We start from the raw sequence: 26,398 nt of genomic DNA, 5'->3' as shown, positions 1-26,398 counted from the left end.
AGGTGACCTGCAGTGTTTTCGTGAAGACACTGCACGTCATCTCGGATGCCTCTTTGACCGCGTTGACCTACTGGGACGGGTCACCAGTGCTGGATTCCTCTGTTTGCTGGACCTTCTTCCGACCCCCTCTTCACCTGATTCCCCTATGCGCCAGTCGTCTTACATGCCATCTTCCCGCCCATGTATCACCTGGGTACCCTGTGGAGCTGACTCTGACCCAGCGGCCAGGCTGGTGGAGGACACATCCCTGCCACAGTCGGGAGTCAGACGTCCAGCAGGGGTGGCCACCACAACAACTGCACCCCAGCCGGAGGAAGACGTGAGGTGGGAGCGATGATGGCTCAGGGCCATCAACATCCGAGGGGCAGGCATCGGCCAGAGGGCAGGAGGACCCAGGATTGGGAGTGTCTTCCATGTGGCAGCGCTTTGGCCACGCCATAGATGCGGAGCGGCGGTAGGTGGGAGAGGCACGGCTCACAATGGTCAGGCTGGAGAACTCCATGCGGAGTGCGCTGAGGCGGGCTGAGTGCCTCGAGGCAATTCGCAGGGAGTTGGAGTTGAACATGGCATCGTCCCTGCGAACCCTCGGGGCCATGGAAGGGGACAGCCTCCAGGACATAGAGCAGGAGTTCGATGATGCCCTGGGAAATCGGGAAGTGAGCCGTCGGACTAGCCCGCCACCATTGTACGTAGTTCTTTAGGTTTTAAATGTTAGGTTTCATTTTCGTTTTGCTTTATTTTGGGGTGATTGGACTATGCCCCAAACTTTTGTATATAGTTATTTCTTAGGTAGTTTCTTTGATAGGTTTAATTTCTTTCGTTGGGCTCGTGGACCATTTGAAAATTCGTTGTACATAGTTCAACATTGTATTTGTGATAACTTTTTCTTTTTTATTTCACCATGGATCAATGGATTTTACATTTTACGTTTCCTTTGGATTTGCTTTGGTGGACGGAGAGTTTGGACAATTTTTCTTTTGGATTTCTTTGGATTGGTTCTACATTTCATTTTATTTTGTTTTGGACATGCATTTCATTTCATGTTTGACATTTTTTATGCTTTCATTTCATGACATTCATTTTGTTCATAATACATTTTGATATTTTACTTCCACGTGTGGAATTTGCTCATTGGGTTCATGCATGTCAAAATGTGGGTTTACACAATCAATGCCACCCAGTGTGTGTGTGTGTGACGGACATGTGTTGATGTACATATTTGATTTGTGTCATGTGAAAGGCATGTCAGTGTGGGGTGGATTGGGAAATTCATTGCGTCTCAAGACTCGGGTGGCGTGCTGTGGGATTTTGGTGGACATGAGGGCCATGACTGTGCATCTTTATGACGTGTTGGGGGGGACATGAGTCGGGGCCTGCTGGCAGGTGCCCGTCACTGCTGGGGGAGTGCAGGGGGACATGAGTCGGGGCCTGTTGGCAGGTGTCCATCACTGCTGGGAAGGGGTGCACAGGGACATGAGTCGGTTGAGGCCTGCTGGCAGGTGCCCATCACTGCTGGGTGGGGGAGTGCAGGGGGACATGAGTCGGGGCCTGCTGGCAGGTGCCCGTCACTGCTGGGTGGGTGGGGGTGCAGTGGAACATGAGTCAGGGCCTGCTGGCAGGTGACCGTCACTGCTGGGTGGGGGGGTGCAGGGGGACATGTGTCATGATCTCTGCTTCCAAAAGGTCAGGGTTTTCCCAACTCCCTTGGAAGCAGATCCATAACCCAGGTTACGAGTGCCAACCAGTCCCAATTGGGACCTTTTGGACCCAGTCCTGGCGCCAGTGGCACCAGGCTCATAAATATGCCCAGTCCCAGCGCTGGAAGCGCCGGGCTCATAATGCTTGGGTGGACTTACCTGCAGCAGACCATGCTGCTTACTTGCCTGCCAGTTGAGCCTCTGATCCTCTTCTGTTTGGAACTACTTTTCCTGTTGGGTGGGGCTGGAGCCACTCCCTAGATTCAGAACACTGGAACTCTTCTGGAAGGCAGGAACTCTTTTCTTACCAGGAACTCTTTTCTTACCTAGGCGTGGCTGTGGAAGGAGACACCTAAGCACTACAGGAGGCTATTTAAACCACACCCGGTGGATGAATCTTGCTTTGCGTTATTCTGCAACCTCTGCAGCAGGACGCTCATCGTGTCTTCTGCATCCGGTCCTGGGCCTAAGGAAAAAGGCTTACCATCCTGAATCCAGTCTTCAGCAACACCTATAAAGACAAGAAAGAACAGGTTAGCATTCCGGCATCTGAAAGGCAAAGGCTTACCATTCTGAATCCAGTCTTCAGCAACACCTATAAAGACAAGAAAGAACAGGTTAGCATTCCGGCATCTGAAAGGCAAAGGCTTACCTACGCTTCGTGCGCTCCGGAGGTCTTCACACTGCATTCCGGCATCTGAAAGACAAAAGCTTACCAACTCTTCGCACGCTCCGGAGGCCTTCGGCGCTGCATCCCGCATCTGAAAGACAAAACAAGGTGCGTTTAAAGACATTGGGGAACTTTAATACTCACGTGCCATTACTCCTTTCCACATCTAATCCAGTGGGTATTCCGGCACCCTGCAGCCGCTCCGAACTCGTACCTGCAAAATAAAAAGACAGTTAGAGCGCATCGTGAAGCAGGCAACAAGCGCTTACTTACGTGCTTCCAGGCGCTTCTATTCATCACACGGGCTCCATCTTCAACTCACTTCAGCCCGTCATCCGCCATCGCCGGAACCCTGCAAAACAAGAGACATCATTAGTAAAGACTTTAAAGACATTTGAATGACTCGAAACTTACCGTTCGTGCAGTAAACGACGGACAGCAGTCCTCTGAAGTCAAGAGGCCTGCGCTACTTATCCAGTGAAGAAACTGGTTACAGCACCCTGCCCCGAGGCAGATGGAGAGCTCGGCATTCATTTACCTAAGGTGAGAGCGTTAACCTTTGGGGGTCTACATGAGAGGAGAAGAGGAAAGAGATAGGGACACCCCAATAACCCCAGTTCATTAACTCCATATTTTCTATCTGCAGACATCTTACTCTACACGTCAGGCATACAGTGCACAGAGGTCCAGCCCAAAGAGCCAACCGGGTGCTACACATCACCTTTGAAGATACGGTAGTCGCCCAGTCAAGACCGGCGCCTCTGCGAGAATCAGGTGAGCGTTACAGAACGCAAAGCCAACCGCAAAACTCTCGCCCAGGCGCTATGGAAACCTCGGATACTGACCCCCTAGCCCGGTTACTTGGGGAACTAAGGGCAGAAGTGCATGCAGCTCGTCAGGAAACGAATGCTCTAAGAAGGGAACTAATTATTTCCAAGGAGAGAACAGACAATCTTGCTAGACAAGTGCTACAGTCACAAGCCGGACAGACCCCGTTACCCGCATCAGGGGCAAATCTTCCTTCAACATCCTCTATGAATCCAGTGCAGATCAACCTACCTGGGAATGTACCTCTGGCTCCGCCCGAACGATTTTCTGGTGACCCAAAGAGGTTTGCAGTATTTATCAATCAGTGCCGGTTGCACTTCTTATGCCGGCCAGCAGCCTTTCCAACTGATCAAGCTAAAGTAGCTTTTGTACTTTCGTACCTTAGTGGCAATGCGGCAGACTGGTCGATCCCTCTAGTTAATCAAGATGATCCGGTTCTCCATGATTTTCAAGCCTTTCAGCTTAGTATGAAAAAACTGTTCACAAGACATTCACAGGGGCAGGCTTTGGACAATGAGCTTCTTTCGTTGCGACAGGGTAATCAAGACCTTTTGGCTTATATTGCATCTTTCAATAGACTAATAGTGGAAACTCAATGGCCTGAGGACAAAAGGATTACGCTGTTTTATAGAGGTCTACGTGGAGAGCTCAAAGACGTTTTAGCCCAAGTAGTGAATCCCCCACAAGACTGTTCGGATTATATAGACTTGGTCGTTCAAATAGATCACAGGCTGCAGAACAGGAAGGCCGATCGTTCCAAGTTTGATGCTCGAGTATTTTCCAAACCGCCAACTCCTTCCAAAGGAGTAGACTCCGGGGAACCCATGCAAATAGGGGGTCTGAAAGGTCCTCTAACACAAAGGGAGCGGGAAAGGAGGAAACAGTTGCAATTATGCCTATATTGCGGAAACTCAGGGCACTTTCTTCGAGACTGTCCGGTGAAACCTGCCAAGAAGGCAGTAGGAGCTGCAGTTACCAAAGTTACAAACTCTGAGCAGGGAAACGACCTCGCCCGACAAGAATAGAGGTCCTCTTGCCGAGCGTGAAAACCAGTTCCGTGACCTCGCATTTCGTGATACCTATGATCCTCATTAGCCCTGATAATCCGGATCGATTACATGCAATTGAAGCTTACGTCGACAGCGGTGCCATCGGCAATTATGTGGATCATGAAATGGTTTTGAGGATGAATCTAACTCTTTGTCCCAAGGCTGTAAAGGATGTCATTACTACGGTGGATGGTACGGAGATAGCCTCCGGGCCAGTAACGCATACCACTCAAGAGGTGACGCTAGTAAGTCAAGATGGACACCATGAGAAGATCGTGTTCGATGTGATCAAGGCCCCTCAGTTTCAGATTATTCTAGGAATACCTTGGTTAGAGAAACACAATCCTCTGATCGATTGGCGAGCAAGAACGGTCCAGTTTCCAGAATGTGTCTCTACTTGTCACCCTCCACCTGGTGTTGCACTGGCCGCAATTTCTTCAGAGACTCCCCAGTTACCTCCCGAATATCTAGAATACCAAGATGTTTTCCGGAAGGATCAGGCTAACTCTCTACCTCCTCATAGGTCTTATGACTGCCAGATAGACCTGATACCTGGATATACTCCTCCTTGTAGTAGAATTTATGCCCTCACCGAGCCTGAGAACCTTCACCTTCGACAATACCTGGATCAATACCTGGCAAATGGGTTTATTCGTCCTTCCAAGTCCCCTGCTTCTTCAGCTTTGTTCTTCGTTCCAAAAAAGGAAGGAGACCTTAGAACTTGTATCGATTATCGCTCCCTGAACCAGATCACCGTTAAGAATAGATATCCGTTACCTTTGATCCCTGAACTCCTGGACCAAGTCAGAAAAGCATGCATATATACAAAGCTGGATCTTAGAGGAGCTTACCACTTGGTACGAGTAAAAGAGGGCGATGAATGGAAGACGGCCTTCCGCACCAAGTATGGGCTATTTGAATATCAGGTCATGCCCTTCGGACTTTGCAATGCCCCGGCCGCCTTTCAATATTTTATGAACGATGTCCTCAGAGAGCTCATAGATGTATGTGTTGTTGTTTACATTGACGACATCCTCGTTTATTCTTCATCGGAATCTGAACATCGGAAACACGTGAAAATGGTCCTCGAAAGATTGCGTCAACACAAACTTTTCGCTAAGTTGGAAAAATGTGTTTTCAACGTGACTGAAGTTGAATTCTTGGGATTCATATTATCACCTGGCGGAGTGCGTGTGGATTCAAAGAAGGTCGATGCAGTTCTCAAATGGCCATCACCATCCTCCGTAAAAGGTGTGCAAAGCATGTTAGGCTTCGCTAACTTTTACCGCAGGTTTATCCCCGAATTCTCTCGAATAGTCCAGCCCATCACTGCCTTGTTAAAGAAAAACAAACGTTTTGAATGGTCTACCGAGGCGGAACAAGCTTTCCAGGATTTGAAGACTAAATTTATCTCTGCACCAATCTTAAAACACCCTCGCCCCGAACTCCCCTACATCGTGGAAACTGATGCTTCAAGCCTTGCCATGGGGGCAGTTCTATCACAAAACGACCCGGTAACCAATCAGTTGCATCCCGTGGCCTTTTGGTCCCGCAAATTCTCGCCTCCTGAAATCAATTACACGATTACTGACAAGGAACTTCTGGCTATCAAGTCTGCCTTTAAGGCTTGGCGGCATTATCTGCTGGGGGCCCGACACACCGTTACTGTGATTACGGATCACCGAAACCTGCAATATTTGAAAACCGCAAAAGCCCAATCCTCTAGACAACTCCGTTGGGCATTATTCTTTGCCGAGTTTGACTTCATAATTACCTATCGACCTGGTACAAAGAACGGTAAAGCTGATGCCCTTTCTCGGATGGGAGTGGAAGAACACTTGATCAACCCTAAACCTGTACCAATCATTCCCGAACAAAGAATTCTGGGTGTAATCGCCACCGAATCCATAGAGGAAGTTAAGGATAAAGCCAGGCAACTTGTAACTCCAGCAGACATACAGAATTGGCATCTGCAGGGAAAGGACTTTGCAGTAAAGGACAACTTATTGTATTTCCAAGAACGATTATACCTACCCAGCACAGATTTACAGAAAAAAGTAATCTCTTGTTATCACGACTCTTTAATGGAAGGTCATCCCGGTATGGCCAAGACCTCAGAAAAGATCAAGCGCTACTTCTGGTGGCCGTCTTGGAAGAAAGATATCAGAGACTTTATAATGTCCTGTGGAGTATGCGCCCAAAACAAGAGTCAAAAGGAAAGACCAGCAGGCCTCTTACGCCCTATTGACATCCCACCTCGCCCTTGGCATACGCTTTCTATGGACTTCATCACCGATCTACCTCCATGCTCCGGATACAATACGATTCTAGTAATCGTGGACTTATTCTCCAAGATGGCGCATTTCATTCCGCTCAAAGGCTTGCCAACAGCAGCAACTCTGGCCCGAGAATTTCTCGAAAACATCGTCCGACTGCACGGTTTTCCTTCGGTTCTAATTTCGGATCGAGGTAGTCAATTTATTTCTCATTTTTGGCGAAGTTGCTGTCAGTCGGCTCAAATTGATGTGAGACTATCGACCAGTCACCACCCTCAGACCGACGGACAAACCGAGAGGACCAATCAAACTCTGGAACAGTATTTACGCTGCATGCTGCAACAAACTGAAAAAACTTGGAAAGATATCCTTTGGATAGCCGAATATGCCTACAATAACTCTGTCCATTCGGGAACTGGGAAAACCCCGTTTTTTCTTTTGTATGGCAGTCACCCTCGAACCTCGGAGTTGGATCCCCTCCAAGATCTTAAAACACCAGCAGTAGACTACCTGCATTCTACAATCACCCAAGCCTTTAAAGAAGCTGTTTCTCACCTTCAAAGGGCTAAAGAACAATACAAGAAAGGAGCAGATCAACATCGGAAGGAAGCCCCTCACTATCAAGTAGGGGATCAAGTCTGGTTATCCACCAAATATCTATCTCTAAAAGGGCCACGCACATTCAACCCAAGATACCTTGGTCCCTATTCCATCACTACCATAGTAAACCCAGTAGCGGTCAAGTTGGACTTGCCCCCGCACATGAAGATACATCCGGTCTTCCACGTCTCTCTATTAAAACCCGTGCAACCTCAAACCCGACTAACCAAATCTCCAAAACCTATCCTAGTCGATGGAGAACTCGAGTTTGAAGTCAAAAGCATTCTGGACTCCAAGATCTCCAAATCTAAACTATTCTACCTAATTGACTGGAAAGGCTACGGCCCGCAAGAGAGATCCTGGGAACCTGCTGAATATGTCCACGCTCCTCGCCTAATCAAAAGATTTCACCGAACATTTCCTGACAAGCCAAAACCCCCGGAGAAGCCCGGTTTGGGAGGGGCCTTGAGGGGGGGTACTGTCATGATCTCTGCTTCCAAAAGGTCAGGGTTTTCCCAACTCCCTTGGAAGCAGATCCATAACCCATGTTACGAGTGCCAACCAGTCCCAATTGGGACCTTTTGGACCCAGTCCTGGCGCCAGTGGCACCAGGCTCATAAATATGCCCAGTCCCAGCGCTGGAAGCGCCGGGCTCATAATGCTTGGGTGGACTTACCTGCAGCAGACCATGCTGCTTACTTGCCTGCCAGTTGAGCCTCTGATCCTCTTGTGTTTGGAACTACTTTTCCTGTTGGGTGGGGCTGGAGCCACTCCCTAGATTCAGAACACTGGAACTCTTCTGGAAGGCAGGAACTCTTTTCTTACCAGGAACTCTTTTCTTACCTAGGCGTGGCTGTGGAAGGAGACACCTAAGCACTACAGGAGGCTATTTAAACCACACCCGGTGGATGAATCTTGCTTTGCGTTATTCTGCAACCTCTGCAGCAGGACGCTCATCGTGTCTTCTGCATCCGGTCCTGGGCCTAAGGAAAAAGGCTTACCATCCTGAATCCAGTCTTCAGCAACACCTATAAAGACAAGAAAGAACAGGTTAGCATTCCGGCATCTGAAAGGCAAAGGCTTACCATTCTGAATCCAGTCTTCAGCAACACCTATAAAGACAAGAAAGAACAGGTTAGCATTCCGGCATCTGAAAGGCAAAGGCTTACCTACGCTTCGTGCGCTCCGGAGGTCTTCACACTGCATTCCGGCATCTGAAAGACAAAAGCTTACCAACTCTTCGCACGCTCCGGAGGCCTTTGGCGCTGCATCCCGCATCTGAAAGACAAAACAAGGTGCGTTTAAAGACATTGGGGAACTTTAATACTCACGTGCCATTACTCCTTTCCACATCTAATCCAGTGGGTATTCCGGCATCCTGCAGCCGCTCCGAACTCGTACCTGCAAAATAAAAAGACAGTTAGAGCGCATCGTGAAGCAGGCAACAAGCGCTTACTTACGTGCTTCCAGGCGCTTCTATTCATCACACGGGCTCCATCTTCAACTCACTTCAGCCCGTCATCCGCCATCGCCGGAACCCTGCAAATCAAGAGACATCATTACTAAAGACTTTAAAGACATTTGAATGACTCGAAACTTACCGTTCGTGCAGTAAACGACGGACAGCAGTCCTCTGAAGTCAAGAGGCCTGCGCTACCTATCCAGTGAAGAAACTGGTTACAGCACCCTGCCCCGAGGCACATGGAGAGCTCGGCATTCATTTACCTAAGGTGAGAGCGTTAACCTTTGGGGGTCTACAGGAGAGGAGAAGAGGAAAGAGATAGGGACACCCCAATAACCCCAGTTCATTAACCCCATATTTTCTATCTGCAGACATCTTACTCTACACGTCAGGCATACAGTGCACAGAGGTCCAGCCCAAAGAGCCAACCGGGTGCTACACATCACCTTTGAAGATACGGTAGTCGCCCAGTCAAGACCGGCGCCTCTGCGAGAATCAGGTGAGCGTTACAACATGTGTCGGTGCTCACTTGTGCATGGTGACATGTGGCCTGGCTGGGGGGCATGGCCAGGGTGTAGGGGCTGCCTGGGGGGCATGTCCAGGGGTGCAGGGTAGTCCCCTGTGGTGTGGGCTGCCTGCAGGCCCTGGGGAGTGTGGTGAGGGCTCACCTGGCAGGACACACACTGCCAATTCATGTTGGGGCACCCCAGAAATACACGTACCCCGCTCGCCCAAGCCCTATCGCGTGTGAGACTTCCCGTGCACCCCAGAAAAACACGTACCCCGCTCGCCCAAGCCCTATCGCGTGTGAAACTTCAGCGCACCCCATTAATACACATACCCTGCTCGCCCAAGCCCTATCGCGTGTGGAAATCCCTGCAAACCCCAGTCATACACGTACCCCGCTCACCCAAGGCCTATCGCGTGTGAAACTCCCCACGAACCCCAGTCATACACGTACCCAGCTCGCCCAAGGCCTATCGCATGTGAAAATCCCTGCGAACCCCAGTCATACACGTACTCCGATCACCCAAGTCCTATCGCATGTGAAACTTCCCGCGCACCCTAGTAATAGACGTACCCCGCTCGACCAAGGCCTATCGCGTGTGAAATTTCCAGCGCACCCCAGTAATACACGTAGCCCGCTCGGCCAAGGCCTATAGCGTGTGAAACTCCCCATGAACCCCAGTCATACACATACCCCGCTCGCCCAAGGCCTATCACGTGTGAAAATCCCAGCAAACCCCAGTAATGCACGTACCCCACTCGCCCAAGGCCTATCGCATGTGAAACTCCCCACGAACCCCAGTCATACACGTACTCCGCTCGCCCAAGGCCTATCGCATGTTAAACTCCCCGTGAACCCCAGTCATACACGTACCCCGCTCGCCCAAGCCCTATCGTGTGTGAAACTTCCTGCGCACCCCAGTAGTACACGTACCCCGCTCGCCCAAGGCCTATCGCGTGTGAAACTTCCCGCGCACCCCAGTAATACACGTACCCCGCTCACCCAAGTCCTATCACGTGTGAAACCTCCCGCGCACCCCAGTAATACACATACCCTGCTCGCCCAAGCCCTATCGTGTTTGAAAAATCCCAGCGAACCCCAGTCATACACGTACCCCGCTCGCCCAAGGCTTATCACGTGTGAAACTCCCTGCGAACCCCAGTCATACACGTACCCCACTCATCCGAGGCCTATCGCGTGTGAAACTCCCCGCGAACCCCAGTCAGACACGTACCCCGCTCGCCCAAGGCATATCGTGTGAGAAACTCCAGCGAACCCCAGTCATACACGTCCCCCGCTCGCACAAGGCCTATCGCATGTGAAACTCGCCGCGAACCCCAGTCATACACGTACCCCGCTCGCACAAGGCCTATCGCGTGTGATAATTCCAGCGCACCCCAGGAATACACATTCCCCGCTCTGCGATTGCAGTGTAGCGGCCCTGTGAGCTGGTCCAGGGTTAGCGCGGCGCTGCATTGGGAATTTCAATGACTTTTCCTTGCGCAAGGGGCGTTCTTGGGGGGCGAAACTGGCGCTGCGGGATGTTCTCTGCACCAGCGCTCATTATGTCTTGGGAATTCCATGAATACGCAGTGCGCCAGAATGCTGTTTAGCGCACTTGGCTGGCGCACGCCCCCTGTATGTGCTGCTCGCGTGTGCTGCCTCTGCGCTGAAATCTATGAATTACCCCTTCAGTTTCATAGCGTTAAGAAGCTGGCGTCACTGGTTTATTTTCTGTGGAAAAGAAACAGTACAATTTGTTAAGTAGATAGTTTAAAATCTTTAGTTGTATACAATTGTACATGTACATTTTTTTAGATGCCATAAACAGTACATTATAAGTGCATGACACACTGTTGTTGTTTTGACATAAAATAATCATTGGAAAAAAAAATCCATACTTTTATGTGATTTAAATAATATAAAATAATCATTGGAAAAAAAACATACTTTTATGTGTGTGTAAGGATGATAGTATGTTTGTTTGAGGTATGTTGTGATTAAGGGAATGCTTGAAGTAGTTAGATACCTGTTGGCGTATTTGAACTACATTGACTTTCAACAGTACTATTGTAGTATTATGGATGTAGTTAGATGTGTGTTAGTATATTCTAACTGTTAATTGTGCTCTAGTTTAGTCACTAAATTTGGGATGAAAAATATTAAGTAGGCATTTGTTAAATTTGCTGGTAACCTATGTTTTTGAGTAACTGAGGTATCGTTACATGCAAACCAAGCACTTCTATTTTTTACATATGCAGTGTAGTTCCATGAAGTGGTTGTGGCACCAGTGTGTTATTCTATATCTAATGTACTGATAAACAGCGAATTACAAAGAGAAGGTTGCAAAATACTATCAGCTTGGGCAGAAAAGCAAAGATTCCAACTGGAACAAATTCCATGCTCAGAGGAGGAATTACTCCAAAATCCAACAAAAATTAAGAAAAAAATTGACCAGCGCGACTGGATTGAAACCCAGAACCTGGCAGGATCTAACAAACTACTTACTCACCTGCCACTGCACAGCAAAAAATGAAACGAAACAGAATAAGTCATCAAGAGGTTCCCGAATAAAGCATTGAGACAAACATTTCTAAGGGCCAGGTTAAACCTCCTTCCAACCAATGAAATCCGAGCACGAAGAGGCATATCGACAACCTCCTTCAGCAGACTGTGTAAGGATATCTCTTTAACTAAATCAGTTCACCACCTGTTGACGAGCTGCCCGGTGACTTTACCCCTATGAAAAGCGTACCTCAGCCCACTCCTAGAGCCATTCACCCTGCATGAAGAAGAAACATGGTGGAGTCGCCTAGTGAGTGGAATAAAAACATCTTGGACAATCGCAATGGCAGAGATTCTCGAAGCAGCCTTAGCAGAATGCTCCAAAGTAGAGAATACACCACCCTCGGCTGAAAATGAGCTTGAAGAGTATATGGCATAAAGAAGCACCGGATTGGCCAAAGAGTCTTCTCCTACTATCCAGTCTTAAAGGAACAAACCGAAAATTGAAAATTGAAATTTGAAAATTAACTCTGAAGACGGGATAATCTCTGAAACTCTCGGAAATTTGGCCGAAAGGAAACATTTTGTAAAATCAATAAAATTGATAAACACAAAAAAATATATATCTACTGTTGTAAAGGTTTTTTTTTTTCTCCAAGAGACACTTAGCAGTGTATGAAGCCTATACGCTTACAGTTATTTTTGGTACAATCTGCATTGTACCTTAAAAGTATTAGTATGACATATTGGCTATGTACGTTTACTTGTATGGTGGAACAATTGTTTGAATTGCAAAGAGGGCATACTATGCCATGATTTGCAATCTGAAGAAGCTGGTGAAATGGAATGTGTTCAGAATTTGGTATGGATATATATAGAACTTGTTCATTAGGGATGTGATCTTGTAAAACATGGTTGCAGAGAGTGCATGTATGTTTACAAGTGTATGAAATCTGGAGGTTTTCATCCATAGGAATGTTTTTGGTGTCCAGTATTTGTAGTAAGTACATTAGGAATTCTTGTGGCTGGCTCTTACTGTGTGATTATGGTAAATTGTACCATTCCTACACAGTAGTCCAATGGTTGCCTTATACCTGAGACACTGTAAGTGTTGTCAGGATTATTTGTGGCATTTCTATGAAGGACAAGCATTTGCCAACACAACTGGTCCATGCCATTTAAGTAAATGTTGTGATCAATTGGTGGCAATTGAAAGAGAAGATTAATTGATACATTAGCATAACAATTTACTCCCGTTGTGTTGAGGAATTTAAATGGATCAGAGAGTTCTGTTTGTGAATATTTTGATAGGCCTGCAGATCTTACTGGAGAAGAGACATTTGTCTCTTTTTTCTGATGGGTGTGCTGTTGACTTTGTACTACACAGTTTTGTTATTGGATTGTTTGATGCAATACGAGGTGGTTGTTGTTTCTTTAGCAATATTTTTGGTAGATCTATTATAGATTCTGTTTGTATTACTTGTCCTTTTAAATGTTTATTTTTTTGAGGTACAGGGTACATATCTAGATGGGCGTGCATGTATAGTCCCCGTAGCCTGTTGTATTCGAGGATATAATGAATGTCAGCATTGACTTTGTTTTCATCAAAGTTAACTAGGAATAGACCATTGAGTGTACGCAGATGTGAAAGTACTACGTAATTCATATCTTCTTTAAAGACTATGCTGTCAATGTCAATGAATGTTTGATCTAGGGTTAGACTATGGGATTACTCTTACTTTTAGGATCAAATCATCGGCTCAACAAACTAGACCAAACCTACAAGTCCTTCATTATTGACAGCAATGACATTAAAGTCTCCAAAGATACTAAGACGCTAGGGGTCTATCTTGACTCCTCGCATTCTCTGATCAGACAAATAAATGCAGTTAGGTCAGCTTCGGCCTATACCTGCAAACTTATCACTGCCTGTAGACCCTTCCTAAACTCCTCCAACTGTATCACACTCGCCAGAACTCTTATTATGGCCAAAATCGACTACTGTAGTGCTCTCTACCTAGGGACCAGTCAGTCTAACCTTAATAAATTGCAAACTGTCAAAATAAAGCCTTAAGGGCAGCCTTAAACATCCGGAGACGCTCTCATATCTCCTCTGTCAGATCGGACTTAAGCTGGCTACCGGTAAAACAGAGTATTGCCCTGAAAACCCTAGCTTTGACTCACAGATGTCTGAGCAACAACGCCCCACCTTACCTGTCCGCTCGCTTCTCACGCCACACCTCCACTCGACCTACCAGAGCAGCCCAAACTCATATCCTCATCTGGCCTAGATGCAAACACCAAAAAGCTGGTGGGGTGAGCTTCCCCGTCCTGGCCTCCAAACTCTGGAACACCTAGCCCACACCTATCAGAATTGAACCATCATTCCAGTCCTTCAAGAACAATGCTAAAACATAGCTGCTCTCCCAAGACCCATGAGACCTTGACACAGTCCAGACTCCATGTGGGGTACAGGACTGAATATACATTTTCTCTCTGCTCTGTCCCTGTATTATACGCTGTTAATGGTACCCTTCGGTACATGTATATATGCTGTATATTTTTATAACTCACTGTAACTACTGCTTTTTGTAACATGTTTAAGAGTATGTACATGTATATATGCTGTATATTTTTGTAACTTCTGTAACTACTGCTTTTTGTAACATGTTTAAGAGTTTGCGCCCGGTTGCCTCTGGACCTGGTTTTTTGCGCTTTATAAATCAAATCAAATCAAATCAAATGAATAGTGACTGCATATGCAAGAGATGGAGAAAATTGTTCTCTGCATACGTACATGTCTTTGAAAAGAAGGAAACGTGCTATTGCCCAGACAATTTCTTTAACAACTGCAAGTTTGTCAAAGCGGATGTTGACAAACTGAATGTCGTTGTAATTGTGGATATGTTTGGAAGCCAACAACTGTTCTATGTCAAGGTTACGTTTTAGAATTACTCTGCAGTTTATACACACAATCAATATTTAATTTTCTCCATTCCAGCTGCCTTGGAGATACATTTTTCTAAGATATTTAGTCATGCTGTTGCTTGTTGACAGATAGGAAGTGTCATGCCATGTACTTCTAGTTTGCCTGTGTAGCTGATATGCAGTATGGGTTCAATTTCTTTTTTCAACTTTGTCTCATTGAATTGACTGCAGCTTGCAAGGGTTAGCATTAAGGACATGCATTTTAGATTTTGTGGAGTTAATTGTTCCATGACATCAGGAGCATATGTGTTTGGTCCATATAGCTCATGGATTAGTCTACTATTTAAGATGGATTGTGCATCTTTAGTAAGAAGACCAGTTCTAATGCTTTTTAAAATGATAGCATAGGTGAGGTCTGCAGAAGGACCCATGTTTTGAGTTAGTTCTCTGTAGTGAAAATGTTGCCATGGATTTTCATTTCCAATGCTGCCAAGGGTATTGTGGAATTGTTTGTGTCCTAATGTTTTGAAAATAGGTTGCCCTTTCACTGGTGTTAACTGGAGGAAGTCTCCAAAAACAATAAAATGTTTTCCTCCAAACAGTTCTTCATAGTTGGTGTTTAGGACTTCTTGCATTCAGAGCTTAATTAAAGCCAACATGAGGTTGGAAACTATGCTTACTTCATCTATCAGGAGCACTTTCATTTGTTTTCGAATTCTGCATACTTCAGTTGCAGCTTCTACTGATAATGTGTAGTATTCTAATTTGTTTTGGGGAGGAGCAGTAGTCGGTGTAAAGTTACACCTTCTATGTTGTAGGCAGCTAAATCTGTGGGGGCTGTACCTACAGCAGAAGGTTGTTGTTTGTTAATTTTATACAAAATTGCTGATAATTTTAATTAAGAATCTTTTGCCAGAACCAGCTTCACTACTTACATACAGGAACAGAGGTTTATCATTTTTACAGCTGTTGCAGGTTTTAGTTTCATGTTTAAAACCATGTTCAATTTCTTGAGTGACTTGTTTCTCATTCAGCTGTGATTCAAACACTGACAAGACCTCTTCAGATTGTTTATATTGATACATGGCATTTTCTGCTTCAGTCATGGCTATTTCTGCTTTATTTAGAATTAGTGGTTCTCCAAGTGGTTCTTGGATTCTTTTAAGGGACGGTTGACTGCCCTCAAAAGTGTCTTTGTATAGCTGAGCTTAAGTGTCTTTCTCTTGTTGGTGTTCATTGTCCAACATTTGTTTGTATTGTTTGAAATTGTAATTTCTTATACTGCTTTCATTTGGTTTGAATGCAGCTTCAAATGAGTCATTGGGCCTCATTACGACTCAGGCGGTAAGGGTTTTACGGCGGCGTAAACAGCGCCGACCCTTACCGCCTGAGTACGAGGTCCCTTAGCGCCATGGCGGACTTAACACCTGCTTTTAGCAGGTGTTAAAATCCATGGCGCTAAGGGACCATGGAGTTAATTACGCCACCGTAATTTACGGTGGCGTAATTAACGCCTTCCCCACTCCCATTATGCCCTATGGGGCAAAAATGGGAATGGGGAAGGGTAAATGGGGATTGGGGACTTACCGCCCCGCCAAACTCGGAATGGGGCGGTAAGTCCGCCAACCACCATGGCGTAAACGTAGGTGGTAAAGTCACGGCCCAGGCGGTAAATTACCGCCTGGGTCGTAATGAGGCCCATAGTGTTTTCTCAGATGATATGTCATCCGAGACGTCTTTTAGCTCTGTTTCCTCAGTGTTAGTGAGATAGGCTGTGACATATCTTGCAACTGCAGTGGCATTGTCTTCAATATAGTATATGTCTCTGTTTGCATTCCACAAAGAGCAAAGATTGATGTATTTGGATGCTTCTTCCCGTTTAATGATGTATGTATGTTTAGGGGATATGTCTTTTACGCTGTGTCTAACAGAATACACCAAACTATTTACTTGTCCTTTTTTGCAAACTAATCTAGGGAAGCCAAAGCGAGCTTTGGTATAGTATTTGCCTTTTTTTTTATATCTATGTTGGCAGTATTTTCCATGCTTATGTTTCTGGAAGCGTTACATTTGTGTATGTAGGTCACTATCTGTGTTTTCTGAAGGTATGCTGCAGGTAATGTATTTTTCAAAAAATTGTAAAACGGCGGCGTAACTATCACGGCCAAATTTACAAGCATCTTTTATCCACAAAAGCATGAAGATGTGTAGTGCTCCTCTGGATTGATATTCTTTTCTCCAAAAGAAATGTTGCACTTCTCTGAGCAGAGGGGTAGTTTTATTGCAGACAAAGTGCAGCATGGCAATGAAGCAATGGAGAAAGTACCTTGATACGTTGACAGGGTCATGAGAACAGAGCTCTTGTGGTGTTTTTATATCTATTCTGTCTTTATTTTATTTTTTGCAGTGCATAGGAAGTTGTACATGTCATCCCATGTGTACTCTGCACAACTTAAAATAACAAACCACGTGGGTGGGCCTAGGTTCCTTAGCATACAAGGTACATCAGGATGACTTCAGAACCAGTATTCTTTTGTACCATGGATGTTTGCCAAGAGATGTGTGATGCTTGACTGCAAAACTTCATCTTTCTCTTTTATTTTTTTAAGCAGTTGGGTAGTGGATATGTTAAAAAAATTAGAGCCTGTATTTCGAAGAGGAGGTGGCAAATGTATTCGGCATTTTGTCTGCATCTGGGTTCTTCAGAATACATTCTTAAAGAGTGATATTCTGATGCACTAATTTGTGTGGACCTTTCATCAGATCTTCCTCCTTTTCCTGTAGGAAACAGTAGAGGAAAAGAATGTGCTTCTACACTTATGCTCATTGGGGATCCTTTGGCTTTATGCATTTCATATGTTTCTAATGCATCATCAAACGTGTCTTTGGAGTGTAGTTGGTGAATTGTATACTGGTCTATAATGTTGGCTGCAGTAACAGGATCTACACGTTCAAATTGGCCAGTTGATGTGCCTTTAATTATTTCAGCAGTTTCTCTTAAGATTTCCTCTAAATTTATATATTTGTAGTATTCATTGTTTTCTTTTAAATATTGTAGGGCTTGAGTAACTTTGTTTAAGTCGATTAGTTGTTGCCACATTGGTTTGTCTTTTGTTGGCACACCATTCACTAGTACAATCAATGATTGATCTATTGGTCGTTGAACTCCTAGAGTAAGTACATTTTCTTTCAGGTCTAATGGCAATTATACTACTTTTCCAAAGATGCCCTTTAGTAACTTAGGTGGAGTTAATTTGGCTGATTTCAGTTTAAGGCATATTCTAGCTTGAAATGGGGGCACTGTTTGGATTGTAAAGCTCTCATACAAGTTAAGTTGCTAGAGAGCTTTTAGAAGAAGGAAAATGTATTAGTGATAGCATGTGATGGCATTTGGTTATTGTGAACCTTTGTGTTGCAGTACGCTCAAACTGATGAGGGGTCAGTTATTTTGTATTCAGTTTCTGCTGTTAGATATAAAGCTAATTGTAAACATTGGTATTCTTGATTGTCTTCTATTTCGTAGGGTATATCTACTATTATGGTGCTCTTTTTATAAAACGGTCTGAGAGAACAGACACATATTTGGTCTGGTATTTCAGCAGATGTGTTTTGAAACTTAGCTATTTGTTTTTTGTATGTCTGTATTAAGACGCTGGTGTTGATGAGGTTTTTGGTAATGTTTTCTGAAGGTACAAAATTTTTTTTTAGTTCCAAAGTATTTACGTTCGGTGTGCTGTATTTCTTAATGCAGTTCTTTGGCTGTTCCATGCAAGAGAACGTTATTTACATTTTTCAGTTCTAAAGCAGAACATTTTGCATAGTATAGTTGATGCACAACATGACGTATCGTAGAATGCTGCGTTTCTAACATTTCTTACATTTAGATGTGAAATTCAGGCTAATGAATGTTCTCGCAGACCAGTGAGGCTGCGCACTGGACAGGAGTCCATGGTTTGTAAAGTTTTTATTAAACATTTGTCTTTTAGTTTCACATAGTGATTTAGGAATTGTCATAAAGATTTAAAGGATTGTTGGTGAACATTACACATTGAGTTGCATGTCCATTTGTACACTGGATGGTTTGTTTTGGAAAAAATAGCATTTGGTCCAAATGTTGTTGGGGACTTTTTTTCTATAAGGGTTTCTTTTGCCATAATGGTTTCTACCACCATTTCATAACGTCGACCATCATTATCCATGGCATTTGTTTTTTGTTGTTCTTGTTTGTAAGCGTCTTCATTTATATATGGTTATGTGCTACTTGTGTGAATCCATTCACCATCACAGAAGTTTGAAAAGGTCTGTATATTGACACTGCACATGTTTAGAACTACTTTTTGTAATGTATTGATTAATTTAGTTACTGGTGTCATTCTGTTTAAAATAAATATAAACAATGTGTTCTTTAAGAGAAAAGCACTGGCAATTAGAGGTTACAGGATTAGTCTCCTGTAGTAGTTTTTAAGGATAGTTTGTAACTTTTCAGCTGTTTTTATAAGATTGTGAAGAATGCTATGGTGGAACATTTTCTGTAACATAAATCTTTTGGATTGCTTTCCCGGGACTATTGTACATATTTTTTTACTTTCAGTTTTTGCAAGAACGGCCTTACCTTGTTGTGGCTGGTTTAGTTAGGTTACCAGCTCTTTTGTTTTAATGTTTTCTATAAATTGTTTTAGAGGTGGATGACTATATGGTCTAGTTGCATTCTTATCTGCTCTATTTTTTTCTCTTTTCTAGGGAGTTACTTTTTTAGTAGGCATTTTGTTGTGTCTGTTGGGAAAAACAATGTTTCGGTTGGAAAGTTGTGCAATGTATATGCATGTATAGTGCATCGGTTTGTGGGTGTGATTGTAGAGAAAAATAGAGTGCTGTTTGATTGTGAGGTGGTATATTAAGTGTGGTTGGGAAGGTTGTGAGAGTAAGCATGTGGAGAGGTGTGATGGTGTTGGGTTAGTGAGTAAGCAAGTGGTGGTCTGAAGGAATCTGTACAGATATTGGGCTGTTTTGAAGAACAGAGTGGGTGCTGCAACGGTGGTGTTTAGATCAGAATAGGAAGATTGTGAATGGTAGAATATAATGGCTTAGAGTGAAATATATGTTGGTTTGAAAAGAGTAGTATGGGGTCATATATAGTGGAACTATACTGCTGTAATTACATACATATACATGGTTCATTAATGCTTTTACGTTGTTGTATGTGTAGGGTATTCTTTTTCAGTTTTTATCTTCAGTAATATGCTTCTTTCGTGTAATCGTAAAAGAAAGTTAGTGGGAATATGTGGCAATGGTGAAGTAATTTCAGTAAGCAAGGTTGTAATTTATGAAGGAACCAGGAGTGCTGAAAGTTAAGAAATGAGTGTGTGCATTCATAGAAGCTCGGTAACGTTTTGTAAAAGAGAAGAAAAAGTGATGGAAAAGATTGGTAGTACACTTTTAAATGGCAGTTAGTGTGTGGAAGTTTAATTTGTTAGGAGTATATGCATACTTGCCAGCATGATGTATTCTAATCTGTAGGTGTTTATGTAGTCCTAGATTTTCTGTTTGCTTTCTGTGAGTCATAGTTCCACGTTTCCCATGATAAAAGTTGGAGTACAAGTCCCAGATTGTAGAGAACAAATAAAGACTGTATAAGCAGCCGCACCTGCGGTAGCGGCCATATAGTTATGGTTAAGTTGCTAAACCCATAGGAAGAGTACTTTTTGGGTGGCTTATAACTTCGCTCGCCCTTGACAGATCCTCAGCAAACTGTGCAGAAACAGTACATGGTCCACTCTGAATTGTGTTGAAAAGTTTGGTGAGGTTTGGTCAAGGGAGGGCAAAGTTATAGGGAGGGTCCCAAAATGTATTTGTTTCTCATAGACTGAATGGCAAAAAATCTTTGCTCATGCCTACAGCCCAAACCGCTGGACGGATGTTCACCAAATTTGCGGCAGGAGCAGCGGCTTGGTCCCGAAAGTGGGCTTTTATAAATTTGGTGGAAATCTGTCCAGTAGTTTTTTTTAAAATGACCAAAAAATAGGTCTAAAAAAATTAGTTATATATCGGTCTGCTCCACTGACACACTTCCCTGTTGGCTCTGCGGACAGGACACCGATTGGCCAATGGACTTACGTCATGTCCGCAGACAAGCAACGTGTCTGCTGATTGGTTGGAGTGAAGCGTGAGGTGCTTCACATTTTCTCGATGCACCCACCATGTTGGATCCACGGATATCTGCGGACAGCACGGCGTGGAACTGTGCAGAAATGTAATTTTGGGGAGTGCGTTGACATGTAGGAGTGGCTGGAGAGGATGGGGGAGTGAGAGATGGGTCAAATGCTGTATTTGTTTAGGTGGGAGAAGGCTGTGATGTGATTGTGGTGTCTGCGGTCACCACGGTTGTCCACGGACATACCAAACACTGGTCGCACTACTGGGAATTTTACTGTGCTCTGATGTATTGGTTTTGGGTAGTTAGTAGAGTATTGGGTGAAGAGGGTATGTATTGAAAAGTTTGTGCATTTGCTGTAATCTTTGTTTTAGAATGTAGAATTAATTATTTCAGAAAGGCCATAGGCACCTTCAGCCATGCACACAAGACTCTAGGTCCTGGCCACAACCACCACAGCATAACACACCCATGCAAGCAAACATTGTGAGTGTGGTATATGGGCTGCGTAGGGGGTATGTTTTAAAAAGTGTGTGTACTGATTGACAGTAGTGTAATAGTGTTTATAGGATAGTGGACATGATGTGCGGTAGTTGGTTTGTTGGATTGTTTTTAGAATGTTGGCACCTAAGACTATAGGTATTTTAGGGTTGTAGTTAGTGTTCAGGTGTTTCTTTGCATGTGTGTGTTATGTTGCAGTGGTTGTGACTAAATTGTATACTTATTGTTTGCTTTGTTGAGGCTGTATGTAGAGTTTTGGCCAGGCCATGCAGTGAAGACTGTAGGCCTTGGCCACAACCATTGCAACATAAGATACCCATGCAAGTAAACATTTTGTTTGTGGTCTATGGTCAGGTGTTTGCTTGCATGAACGTGTTATGTTGCGGTGTTTGTGAGTCCAATCATTATATACTTCATGTTTGCTTTGATGAGACTGTATGTAGAGTTTTGGCCAGGCCATGCAGTCAAGACTGTAGGCCTTGGCCACAACCACTGCAGCATAAGATACCCATGTAAGCAGACATTTTGGGTTGTGGTGGATGGTTAGGTGTTTGCTTGCATGGGTGTGTTATGTTGCGGTATTTGCGAGTTCAAATATTATATACTTACTGTCTGCTTTGTTGAAGCTGCATGCAGTTGTTTCATGACATGGGAAATTGGAGCACACATTGTTTTTTCAATCGCTGTGATAAAAGAAACAATCACATATTAATGTACATAGTTTGTAATGTGTTATTGCCTTGCATAGTAGATATTTCTGTAGTTTATCTACCCTCATAGTTAGTACTTTACAAGTACTATGGCTCAAACCAGTGTACTGTGTAATTTGCTCAATTCCTGTGTTTGTTCATAACAGCATTGGGTCTGTGGGATAAAACATCCATGCAGGATTAAAAAGAAACCTTTCTACGTTGAGATACAATATCTTTCTGTGGTTGATTTCAATAGGAGGAATTGAATAGGTGTATGGTTTTTGGTTTGGAAGTGGTTGTAGTATTGTTGCGATTAGATACCAGTTGGCATATACTAATTGATTATTTCTGGTTCTATTTTAGCAGTATTTATTTATCTGTTTGGTTGTTGCAGAATCGTGGGGCAGTTAAATAACTGTTGGCATATTCTAACTAATGATAGTTTTGAAGTTGATGAGGGTATTTTTATACATAGTAAGTGTTGCAGGCTTTCCTTAGAAAAATGTTCACTGCCGTTTTCTGGTTGTACTTAGATACTAGTTGGCGTATTCTAACTGTTTATAGTTTTTCACTGTTAGATAGCTGTTTTCTTTTTCTATTAGTCTATGGATTTAAAGGTTATTGAGGACATTTTGTAGATGTTTATACTCAGATTAGTGAATACATTTTGGTTTTTAGGAATATTAAGTAGGCGTTTAAAAGATTTGCTGGTAATCTCTACTTTAGAGTAATGGAAGTATCATTACATTCAAACCATCCACAATTCTTTTTTATGTATGCAGTGTAGTGACCTGCATTGGTTGTGGCTCCTGCGTGGTAGATTATGCCTACTGTTGCAAAGGTTTTTTTACCAAGTGATACTTGTCCATGTGTGAATCCAGTCAGCTTGCAGTTGTTTTTTGTACGATCTGCATTGTAACACAAAAGCCTTACTATTATGTGTTCACTATGTGACTGTATTTGTAAGGTGGAACGATTATCAGAATTGCAGTTAGTACATAATCTTCCATGGTTTGAATTTTGTAAAAGTTGCTGAAATGGAATGGATTCACAGTTAGGTATGGATGCATACACAAAGCGTTCATTAAGGACGTGTTCCTGTGTAACATGGCTGCAGAGAGTGCATGTATGTTTCCACATGTATGAAATCTGGAAAATTTCATTTATAGGTTTGTTTCTGTTGTCCAGTACTTGTGGTAAGTACACTTTGTGTGTGTTTATAGTGAATCTAACTATTCCGGCACAGTAGTCCAATTCCTGTTTGATTCCAAAAACACTGTAAGTGATATCAGAATTATTGATTGCATTTCGGTGAAGGACTAAATTTGCAAACACAATTGGTCTGTCCCGTTTAAGTAAATGTTTTGGACAATTGGTGGCAATTGGAATAAAATAATGATTGCTACATTTGCATAGCAATTTACATCAGTTGTATTAGAAAATTTGAATGGACCAGACAGTTCTGTTTCTAAGTTATTTGTTGGGAGTGTGCATTGTTCCTTTGAAGAGGTACTCGGTTGTGTTTCTACAATAGATCCTTCTTTGGTTGTGTTTAATGATGAAGTATTAGCTTCTTTTAATTTTGTTGGAGGTATTGCAGTGAGATCCTGTATAATTTGAGTCTGAAGTAGTTTTATTTTTAAAACTTTTGATTTTTGAGGAACATGATAGGTTTTGTGATGGGGTACGTAGAGTGCACATAGTTTATTGTATTCTAGAATGCAAGGAATAACAGTGTTTACTTTACTTGCATCAAAGTTGACTAGAAATAGTCCTTCAATTGTACGTAGGTGTGATAGTGCTACATAGCTCATGCCTTCTTTAAACACTGTGTTGCCAATATCTATCAGTGCTTGATCTAGGGTAAGACCTTGTGATTTATGAATGGTGACTGTGTATGGTAGAGATAGAGAAAATTGTTCTCTGCGTAAATACATGTCTTTGAAAAGAAGGAATCGGGCTGTTGAACGTCCTATCTTTTTAACTGCTGATAGTGTGTCAAAGTGAATATTGACAAACTGAATGTTGTTGTCACGTGGGTATGTTTGAAAGCCAACAACTGTAGCAAGTGCTCCATTAATTAGTCCTTGCTCCACATCTAAGTTACGTTTGAGCATTACTCTACAGTTTAAAGATAATTTTAATATTTTCTCCAAACTGCTGTGTTAGAGATAGAATTTTGTACGGTATTTAGTCATGCTGTGGCTTGTTCATACATGGGTAGTCTCATACCGTGCACGTCCATTTTTTCTGTGGAGCAAATTGGAACTAATAGTTGCATTTATTTTTTCAACATTGTTTCATTGAATTGTCAACAGCTTGCAAGAGTTCACATCAAGGACATACCGTTTACATTTTTGTGTAACTATTTGTGCCATGACATCAGTAGCACATGAGTTATGGCCATAGAGTGCATGGATGTGTGTGGTTTTTAATATACATTGTGCTTCTTGAGATAGTACACCAACTCTAATACTTTTTAAAATGTTGGTGTAGGTGAGGTCTGCAGACTGACAGACACATGTTTTCAGTTAATTCTTTGTATTGGAAATGTTGCCAAAGGTTGACATTTCCAATGCTGCCAAGAGTTTCACGGCATAGTTTGTGCCCTAAGGTTTTAAAAATAGGTTGCCCTTTAACTTGTGTTAATTGTAGAAGATCTCCAAAAACAATAATATGTTTTCCTCCAAAGAGTTCTTCGTAGTCTGTTTTGAGGACCTCTTGTAATCTGAGGTGAATCATGGGTAACATTAGGTTGGAAACCATGCTCACCTCATCTATTAGCAGCATTTTCATTTCTTTTAAAACTCTGTGTAGTTCCAGTGCAGTTTCTGGAGAAAGTTTGTAGTAGTATAATTTGTTTTGGTTTTCTACTGGAAGGAGCAATAATCGGTGTAAAGTGACACCACCTATATTGGAGGCGGCTAAACCTGTGGGGGCAGTTACAACAGCTGACAGTTTGTTGTTTGTTATTTGTTGTAGGAACTTGCTGATGAATTTTAATAAGAATGTTTTGCCTGAATCAGCTTGACCACTTACATATAGTAGTACAGGTTTGTAGTCTTGACAGGTACACTTTTTAGTATTGTGCTGCATACATGTTCATTTTTTTTGTTATTGTTTTGTTATTTCTGGGAAAATGCTATGCTGCTCATTGTTTAGTTGTGATTTCAGCAGAGCAACGTCTTCTGCAGATTGCTCATACTGATGTTTTCTACTTCAGTCAAGGCTAATTCTGCATCATTTTCTATGAGTGGTTGCCCAAGTGGTTCTTGGCTTCCTGTTACAGACGGTTGACTGCTGTCAGGAGTGTCTACATTTTGTTGTGTTTGGAGTTCTTCTTCTTGTTGCTGTTCATTGTGTAACATTGTTTTGTAATGGGTACAGTTTATGTCTGTTATAGTGCATTCATTTGCTTTGACAGCATCTTCATAGGACTCATGGGTATCTAATGAAGCTTCTTCTTTTCTCCATGGTTTAAGAAGTTGTAGTAGGGACATTTAATACAGTTTTTTATGTTGAAGAGTTTTTAATAACAATTTCATATGATTAATTAAGCTTTGTTTGGTAAGTTTCTCTAGGCTGCCTTCACAATTATTTACTCTGCATCTACCTTTCTTCTCATCTGGTCTAATATTATTTTTGTATGTGAAGTTTTGGGCTACGTGGTATAGAGACATGGTTTCCAAAGCGGTACTCCTGTTTCGGTAGTATGTGACTAGTAAATTGTTTTTCAAAATGTCTTGGCTGTTGGGATCATTTTTGGCTATTCTTTCTATGCCTTCATATGGTTTGAGAACTCTTTTTCTATATTTAGCAGGACCAAGCTTAGCCATGCTATGTTTTCAGATTTTCCATACAAGGCAGCATCGGTTAAATGATCTGCGGCTTCGTAGCAGCCACATTCTCTATGGGAGATCATTTTTATGCCTAACCTTTTTCTGCTACAGTGTTTTGTCAGATGATATGTGGTCCCAGAGGTCTTTGAACTCTGTTTTTTCTGCTTTGGTTAAGTACGCTGTGACATATCGTGCAACTGCAGTGGAATTGTCTACACTGTATTGCACATCTATATTTGCATTCCATAGGAGGGCAATGATTGCATTGTAATCATTGATGTATTTTGATCCTTCTGTTATTTTTTATGCAATATGTGTTCTTACGTGATTTACCTTTGACACTATGTCTAACTGAAGACATGAAGTTGTTCACTTGACCTGTTGTTGAAACTGGTCTAGGGAAACCAAAGCGACATTTGGTGTAGTATTTCCCTTTGTTTTTATATTTGTGCCGACAATAATTCCCACAATTGTTTCTTTGAAATTGTAAAAATGTGTGCATGAAGGTCACTATGTGTAATTTGTGAAGGGATTTCACAAGTGACATATTTCTGAATGAACTGCAAAACAGTGGCATCACTGTCCTGACCAAATTAAGGAGCATCTTTAATACACAAAAGCATTTGGATTTGTGTTGCTCCTCTGGCTTGGTATTCTTTTCTCCAAAAGAAGTGTTGCACTTCTCCGAGGGG

Source organism: Ambystoma mexicanum, chromosome 6p (assembly GCF_040938575.1).
Source record: "Ambystoma mexicanum isolate Mex_15411 chromosome 6p, UKY_AmexF1_1, whole genome shotgun sequence".
Classification (NCBI taxonomy): Eukaryota; Metazoa; Chordata; class Amphibia; order Caudata; family Ambystomatidae; genus Ambystoma; species Ambystoma mexicanum.
This window is presented reverse-complemented; position numbering follows the sequence as displayed.